The following is a 9,732-nucleotide window of genomic DNA, read 5'->3' as shown; positions in this document are numbered from 1 at the left end:
TCAGGTTTAACTCATTTGAGAGAGCTCGAGTCTCTAGAAAGACTAGATTGAGCGGGGACTGTATGGCTTTCTGGAAGAGCGTCTTCAGAAGGACCTTTTCAACAGGATGCCTCTGCAGTTGAGAAGGCAATGGATGCGTGTGGAGACTTGACGGACAAGGCAAAATGGACATGTTTGGAGACTTTGTTGGACAAGGCAATACGCCCTTGTCAGAAATGGCTCCCGAGTGACTCCTCGAATTGTCCTCGGCGCCAAATGGAAAGACAAAGAGCACCATCATCGTGTGTGTGTGTGTGTGTGTGTGTGTGTGTGTGTGTGTGTGTGTGTGTGTGTGTGTGTGTGTGTGTGTGTGTGTGTGTGTGTGTGTAGCAGTATAAGTGGAAATGTGTGTGCGTGTGGTACACATTGCCTTTTTTTACAATCGTTTCTTTTTAGTATATTTCTATTGTGTTAATTTGTTACTTTTCCCCATCCTGTGTGTGTGTGTGTGTGTGTGTGTGTGTGTGTGTGTGTGTGTGTGTGTGTGTGTGTGTGTGTGTGTGTGTGTGTGTGTGTGTGTGTGTGTGTGTGTGTGTGGTTGTGTGTGTGTGTGTGTGTGTGTGTGTGTGTGTGTGTGTGTGTGTGTGTGCGTGTGTGTGTGTGTGTGTGCGTGTGTGTTGATGCATGTAGCATGATGCAATCAGTGACGATGAGGGTTGCTACGACAACTCACCACCTTGTAGATACATGTACATAAGACTCCTGCTGCTGAGGAAGATGAAGATGGTGGTGAAGATGGTGATCATGTGGGTGCAGATCCCAGAGGGTGGTGGAAGGTGGAGGGCAGTCTCATTTTCAAGAAAATGATAATAAGAACCGCCCGTAACTAGTACCATTGAGGACACAGAGGTCATGTCCTCTGTATTTTTTTTTTCAAAAATGTAACATGTATCTGCATTTTTTATGATGAAAATCGATATATGATCGACAATGCTAAATCAAGTCTGTATACACCACCCCATTTATCCTCAAGGCAGTGATTAATGAAAATAAACTTAAGAATTTGACTGAGGAGTTTTACGCATTCTAAATGTACGCAGTACGAAGTCGTTGATCCCGGTATTTGAAAATGTCTTGTTACGGCCCTGCCCTCACAGTAACTGACGTATATAGATGCCATTGGCGGTGGACATTACTGTTTTTAAATGACATCTATTAAGACGTTCATTGCAGTGAGTGAGTTAATCAAAATGGACTGTAAGCTATCTTCAGACTTTCAGACTTCACTAATATTTCTGATTAAAAAACTTTAAAAAAGAATTGATTCAAAATGGTGGAACAAACAGTGTTTGACAAATGGCTGCATGGTATGAGTTGTATACCAGCAAAAAAAAACAAAAAAAACATTGTTTTCATTTGGATCTGTGGATCTGCATCCCTGGGGTGCATTTCTGGATAGCATAGTTGTTAGCAGTTAGCGACTTTGGTAGTTGCCAATGGGAAATTGCACTGCAACTAACAGAGTAGCTAACATAGTTAGCAGCCACACTGTCCAGAAATGCACCCCTGAATTGATGGTGGTGACAAAGATGATGGTGATGATCATGATGATGATGTTTATGATAATCGTGATGATGATAGTTATGATGATGATGGTGATGATGATGATGATGATGATTGTTATTATTATTTATTACGGTGAAGAAGATAATGCTCTTGTGCTGTTGGACTGTTAACCCCGCGGTGCTCTTCTTCCTGTGCCCTGATTGGTTAATCTTTCTTCTCTCTTTCTGATTGGTTAATCTTTCACCCTCCTGTGCCCTTATTGGCTGATCTATCTCTCTCCTGTGCCCTGACTGGCCGGTGTCTCTGACGTCCCGGTCGGTATCTTGCTTCTAATCGCATGTTTACACTTTGGCCATCCTGCACAGGCATGCAAACACAGCCGCCTCCCAGGAGAGAGAGAAAGAGAGAGAGAGAGGGAGAGAGTCTGTGTGTGTGTGTGTGTGTGTGTGTATGCATGCGTGCGTGCGTGCGTGCGTGCGTGCGTGCGTGGGTGCGTGCGTGCGTGTGTTCGTGCGTGTGTGTGTGTGTGCGTGCGTTCGTGCGTGCATGCGTGCACAGATGCACATCTTGAGTGTGTGTCTCTGTGAGAGAGAGGGAGAGAAAGAGAGACCAAGGCTGCGTTCAACTACTGCACCGGATTGCTGCAGTTTCCTTATTGATTTTTCGCAATGTGCATTTTGAACACGGCCTTAAGTGTGCTGTAATGCTTTCTCTCTTCTCCGCACACACGCACACACACACACTTTCTCTTTCCTGTGAGGCGGTTGTCTGTCACGGCCGTGTCATGGGTGCTGTCAGTACTATGCTCCCACTGTATATGCATCTTGCCTTGCATGTCTTACTGAGGGCTCCTTACACGAGTGAATGTGTGTGTGTGTGTGTGTGTGTGTGTGTGTGTGTGTGTGTGTGTGTGTGTGTGTGTGTGTGTGTGTGTGTGTGTGTGTGTGTGGTGTATGTGTGTAACTGCAGTACATGTAACAGTATACTTTATTGGCATGTGTGTACGTGTGCGCATGGGTGTATCTATGTACTGTATGTATGCACGTACAGTATGTATGTATGTATGTATGTATGTATGTATGTATGTATGTATGTATGTATGTATGTATGTATGTATGTATGTGTATGTGAGAGTATGAGCACAAAACTCTGTGTGTGTGTGTGTGTGTGTGTGTGTGTGTGTGTGTGTGTGTGTGTGTGCTTGCGTGTGTGTGAGAATGTTGTAGATTAGCACAAGACTGTGTATGTGTGTGTAGTGTGTGTGTAGTGTGTGTGTGTGTCAGCCCTGTAGCCCGTATGGGTCATGTGTATAAACTTGATTGATAATGAATAACCTGACTGCTAACACAATAACAGAATCACAGTGAATAATAATAAATATCATTTATTGATGAATACTCCTAACTGACTACTGTCATTTATCAGTAATGGCCTCATAAAAAAGTGTGTTATTTCATGTTATTACATTCCGGGTGTTGGACCAATGGATTTTTTTTTTTTAATCGTTTTTAGGGGCATTTTTGCCTTTATTTTCGATAGGACAGTATGAGAGGCAACTGAGTGGGAGAGATAGATGGGGGGAGGATCGGCAAATGACCCAGGCCAGAATCGAACCCGGGTCACCGGCATAGCAAACCAGTGCCCTAACGTTAGACCATAGCAGGGCCAAATGGATTTTGAAAGTGAGGAAGGCAACACTGTAGAAAAGTACTTTGACCAACCTAGATTTCCTATCAAATTCCATTTCTGGACGACAAAAGGCTAAGCTGTGCCCAGACCAAAACCATCCCTAACCATTATCAGAAAGTCAGTAAAGCAACATTTCCGGAAGGAAAATGGCAAAATTGTGCCCAAACAAAATCCAATAGCAAAAACAATAGCAATCAGAGATGGCAGCCTGGCCCCCTGGCCAAGGCTAGGTGCATGTAATGTAATGGTGTGTTTTTGGCACCCGCTGCAGATGACCCAAACCACTGCAGGCAGACAAACACGCAGACAATCAGACAAGTGATAATTGATCTAATAGAAGAGCATAGAGTGATCATGTTCTTAACTACGGCAAATAACACCTGTGTGCTATCTATTAGCAGCCAGGATTATCACGTCCTGTAGGACAGTGGTTCCCAAACTTTATCAGCAGGGACCCCCCCTTTGTATAAAAATCGTATCCCTGGGGAAACAGTGCATTTTATCAGGTCCCATCCCCTCTCCCTTCAGGAGAAATGAGCACTTCAGTCGTCTGTTTGGACTGCATCAGTGGCTCTGCCACTTTTGCTTAGCAGCTGGCTATAATTTTATCTCAAATTTTGACTCTTTTTGGACCAGACAGGACCTCTTCGATCCTGACAGGCTCCATCTCAGTGCAGAAGGAACCAGCCTGCTCATCGCAAACCTGCTAAATCACACGACACATAGCATCTGACATATTGCCCAGCTTGACCCTCCCCTGGTATCTTCATGTACCACTCAATCCCATCAGCATGAGGGTCTTGCTGCTCTCTCTCCTCCAAACATTAGACCAATCCCTGTTTTAGTGAGGCCTAGGATGACGCATGAGACCTGGGACATTAATTACTCCTGCCACATCCCCATAATCCCACTACCATCCTCAGCATCTGCCGTCTCAAATAGGCCTAGATCTCGCTTTCGCAGTGGTGGGGTAAACATTGGGAACATTCGGCTATTGGAGTACTCGCATTGCTCACGGGAAGTGTCACACACCAAAGCCAAGGCAGCCCTGGTCAACTGTAGATCAGTGTTAAATAAGACCTTTATACTCAATGACTTTTTCTCTCGTCATGACTTGGACTTGTTATTTTTAACAGAGACTTGGATATCTGCTGGAGTTGGTGAGTCTGCTGCTTTCGGCGAACTGTGCCCTGCAAACTGCTCCTTCATCAGCACGCCAAGGTCCCACTGGGCGAGGTGGTGGAGTTGCTCTTGTTTTTTAGAGATGCTTTAAAAATTCAAAAGACTTCTTGAGCATTTTTTTCCTCATTTGAATTACAATGTGTGAAGGTGGAGTCCAAGCAAAGCCAACTGTTGTGTGCACTAGTATATAGACCTCCCAAATATGACGCAGACTTTATTAAAGATTTTTCATTTTTTCTGTCTCAGACGGTCTCTAAAATATGACCGTTTATTACTGGTGGGCGACTTCAATATTCATGTCTGCTGTCCAGATAAACCCATGGTTAAGGAGTTCTATGAAATACTGGATGCTTTTGGCCTCACCCAACATGTAGACCAAGCCACTCACAAACTGGGCCACACTCTGGATTTAGTTATATCCTATGGCTTCTCTGTTGAGAATATATCTATGGACGATGCCACTTTTTCTGACCACAAGCCTATATTTTTTAACATCAGTATCCCAAACCCTGCGCAGACAGCAAAAGCCCCAGGACGGCTCTCCCGCCGCCTGGGCCCTGAGACCACTGCCCTCTTTGTGACAATTCTTAAGTAAGGACATTTTTTCTACAATGTCTACAGCAGTACACACCTCATGCAGCCCTGATGAGTTGGTTACCTTATTCAACACTTCCTGCTTGGGGATTCTGGATGTAGTGGCTCCGCTCCGTTACAAGCGTTCAAATTTTAAATCTAAGTCATGGCTGGATGAGAACACACGCTCACTGAGGCAGGCCTGCCGCAGAGCTGAGCGGAGATGGAAAAAAGATCGCCTTACTGTCTCATTTGACATTTTTAAGTCTGCCCTGTTATCCTTCCAGTCAGCTGCCAAAGCAGCTAGAGCCAAGCACTTTTCAAATATAATTAACCAGCATTCAAATAGACCCAAAATTCTCTTCAACACTATAAACTCCATCATAAACCCACCTCTCTCACCAGCCCCCACCACAACCTCGCATACTTGTGAGGAATTTTTGAACTTCTTCACACAAAAAATTGAGAACATCAGAGCGACCTTCCCGCCCCCAGCTCAAACCCACCCCCCTCATACAACCTCACCTTCCTGTGCAACAGCTACTCTTTCTGACTTTGACCCTCTATCCCTTACTGCCCTTAATGACATTGTCAGACGTATGAAGACCACCTCCTCCCCCAGTGATGATGTCCCCACTCTTATTTTAAAGGAAGCTTTTGATGTTTTAGGCCCCTCCCTACTGCTGATTATAAATGCCTGCCTGACATCAGGTGCTGTTCCAGCCAGCTTCAAGCACGCAGTCGTCCAGCCGCTGCTTAAGAAACATAATCTTGACCCTAATTGTCTTAACAACTATAGGCCTATCTCAAAGCTATCCTTTATGTCCAAGGTTTTAGAAAAAGCTGTTTTTGCCCAACTATCCCCCTATCACTCCCAAAATTCAATCCTAGAGCCCTTTCAATCTGGCTTTAGACCATTTCATAGCACCGAGACTGCACTACTGAAGATCACTAATGACTTACTCCTCACTCTGGACTCGGGTGAGAACGCAGTCCTGGTGCTACTGGATCTCAGCGCAGCCTTCGACACTGTGGACCACAATATCCTCCTTGACCGCCTCGAGGGGCGGGTGGGCATCAGTGGTACAGCACTACTCTGGTTCAAATCCTATCTACTAAACAGAACGTTTTCAGTCTCCATCGACCACTCCTCCTCTTCACCAGCTCCGGTCTCATATGGGGCCCCACAAGGTTCCATTTTGGCCCGGTGCTTTTCTGTTTATACATGCTCCCCCTAGGGGATATTAATTCGCAATTACAATGTTTCTTTTCATTTCTATGCAGACGATACTCCAATTGTACATACCATTAACATCCACAGATTCCACCGAGCGTTTGTTTGGACTGCCTAGAGGCCATTAAGTGTGGATTGACCAATAACTTTCTTCAACTCAATGACTCTAAGACTGAGGTTATAATTTTTGGTCCCCCAAAATCACTCCCCTCTGTGACGACTAGTTTATCCACTATTTCACCTTACGTGAAACCATATGCAAAAAGCCTCGGGGTTATTCTCGACCCGGAACTTTGTTTCAAGAAACAGATCAACTCGGTCATTAAAAAATAGTTACCACCAAATCAGAGTTATCGCCAGCATCAAACCCTCTCTTACTTGCCCGGATTTAGAAACCCTCATACATGCATTTGTAACATCCCGCCTCGACTACTGTAATGCCCTTTATTTCGGCCTCCCCCAGTCCCAGATAGCACTTTTACAGTTTGTTCAAAACGCAGCTGCTAGACTTTTAACTGGTTCTAGGAAGCGTGATCACAACAATCCAGTCCTTTCCTCCTTACATTGGCTCCCTATACATTTTAGAATCAAGTTCAAAATGCTTCTTTTAGTTTTTAAGACCTTACATGGTCAGGCCCCCTCTTATATTTCTGACATGCTGCGCCCCCACTCTACACCTAGGTCCCTGAGATCCTTAGAGCAAGGCTTCCTCCATACTCCACGGTCCCGCCTTGTAAATAAAGGTGACCGCGCCTTTGCAGTGGCTGCCCCCCGACTGTGGAACGAGTTGCCTCTTGACGTTAGACTCGCTCCCTCTGTCGTTACTTTTAAATCTAGGCTTAAAACACACTTTTATACCTCAGCCTTTCTCTCTTAGTTTTAAATTGCTTCCTTAAGCCACTGCTTTTAACACTTTTTATGTATTTTTTCTTTTTACTTCTTTTTATTTTATTCTTCATCTTCTTTACCAGTGCTGCAACTGTACACTGGGCCTAGTCTTGTTCATTAGTTAGCCTACATTCTGTTACTTTTTTGCTTGGCTGCCTTTATTTATTTATTTTACGTATTTTTATTTTTCCTAGCCAGTGTTGCACTGGTATACGGGGCGTTTAAGTTTTGTGTCCTTTATATATATATCTATTTATTTATTATTTTTAACTAACTAATGTGTTAACTAATGTGCTTTGTTTATTTATCTATTTGATTTCTCTCTAGCCTTCACTGTACAGCACTTTGGTCAGTTTTGTACTGTTTTTAAATGTGCTTTATAAATAAAATTTACTTACTTACAGTGGTTCCCAAACTTTATCAGCAGGGACCCCCCCTTTGAACTTCAGAATATTTTCGCGACCCCCCACCATATCTTACCCCCTAGCAATGAATTTCTAGCCTAAAATAGATATAGCTTCAGTACCTCAGCGACCCCCTAGGGGGCCCGATCCCCCGATTTGGGAACCACTGCTGTAGGATAACTTAGCCCGGTTGATGACCACCAGGGTCATTACAATACCTGGCCCAACCCGCTCCAGGTGTGTGGTGGCTAGGGGTGTAGCAGCAAATTTTGGGCCCTATGTACGATCAGTTTCCTTTGAACCCCCCCAGCCATATAGCTTCATAGATCGGACTGTGTGTGGGCCCCCTGTATACATGGGGCCCTGGTGACTCTGCACGACACCATGGTTGTGGCCATCTTGGGGAGTCGTCATGGTAAATTTGGCAGTTTTACAGAGTAATTCAACATTATTCTACAGAAGAGTGTATGCAATCCCATTTGATATAGTGTGAAATTCAAGTCATTGAGTATTGAATTACAATAACAATGCAAAATGTGTCTGTTTTGTTTTGCAGCATTGTAGGTTCCATTTTGTATAGTATTTAGTTAACACTGCAAATTTTGAGGTGCATTGTAACCCGCTTAAAGTTTATGTTGCACTGTTGCACAGATGTCGCTTGCGGTCTTAACAGTCTTATACTGGATTGTTAATGCTGTCCTGTTGGCTGCCAGTGACCCAAGAAAGATGGCAAGTGATGTACCACAATGTGTATTCAACCGGATCACACCACACTCTCGATTAAAAGGTGCCAAACATAAACAAATACTGTGCAAAATGGAAAGAAAAATGTCTGCACACTTGAATCCTCTGTGTTCTTTTTAATAAGGCAAGCTTTCCGTCTACTGACCTTCCTCAGGGCACAGTTATGTGATGTACCACAAGAAAGCAGAGAATACAGTATATCACGAAAGTGAGTACACCCCTCACAGTTTTTGCAGATTTTTGAATATATCTTTTCATAGGAAAGCATTACAGAAATTTCACTTTGACACAATGATTAGTGACCTTTTAACAACTTATTTAACCGCTTAAATTTCTTGTTGACACAGGAAAAAAACAAAATACAGCCATTAATGTTTGAACATGTACTCACAAAAGTGAGTACACCCCAGATTAAAATCCGGTAGAGAAGGGGCTGTGTTGGCTGGAATCGTCTCGAAATGAAACGAAATGAAAAGGGATGAAAAGGGAGGTCATCAGTGTGCGTTTCAACCTTTCTTTGCATTGAACTTTTACATTTTGAGTCTGCATCTGGCTTAAATAGATTGGTGTTAGATTTGAATGCAATCCTATGGAGAATATCATGATCTGCTTCAGTAGTCACAGTGCATGTTGACATGCATGTTTCTTTTAGGTGTATTTCAGATTGCCAATGTTGACAGTATCCATGCATCCCCAAACCATGTCAGTCCCACTACCATGCTTGGCTATTGAGAGGATACACCTTTTTGTAAAACTCACTTGTTTACCACCACACATGCTTGACACCATCTAAAGCAAATTTGTTTATCTTGGTCTCAAGAGAGATGAACAGACCAAGGATATGGATCACTGGAACCATGTCGTGTGATATGAAGAGACCAAGATAAACAAATGTACTTTAGATGGTGTCAAGCATGTGTGGTGGTAAACAAGTGAGTTTTACAAACAAAGTGTATCCTATCAAAAGCCAAGCATGGTAGTGGGACTGACATGGTTTGGGGATGCATGGATGCTGTCAACATTGGTAATCTGAAATACACCTAAAAGAAACATGCATGTCAACATGCACTGTGACTACTGAAGCAGATCATGATATTCTCCATAGGATTGCATTCAAATCTCACACCAATCTATTTAAGCCAGATGCAGACTCAAAATGTAAAAGTTCAATGCAAAGAAAAGTTGAAATGCACACTGATGACCCCCCTTTTCATCCCTTTTCATTTTGTTTCATTTCGAGACTATTCGAGCAAACACAGCCCCTTCTCTACCGGATTTTCATCTGGGGTGTACTCACTTTTGTGAGTACATGTTCAAACATTAATGGATGTATTTTGTTTTTTTCTGAATGAACAAGAAATTTAAGCGGCTAAATATGTTGTTAAAAGGTCACTAATCATTGTGTCAAAGTGAAATTTCTGTAATGCTTTCCTATGAAAAGATATACTCACAAATCTGCAAAAACTGTGAGGG

Source organism: Engraulis encrasicolus, chromosome 17 (assembly GCF_034702125.1).
Source record: "Engraulis encrasicolus isolate BLACKSEA-1 chromosome 17, IST_EnEncr_1.0, whole genome shotgun sequence".
Lineage (NCBI taxonomy): Eukaryota > Metazoa > Chordata > Actinopteri > Clupeiformes > Engraulidae > Engraulis > Engraulis encrasicolus.
Note: the sequence above shows the minus strand (reverse complement) of the source record.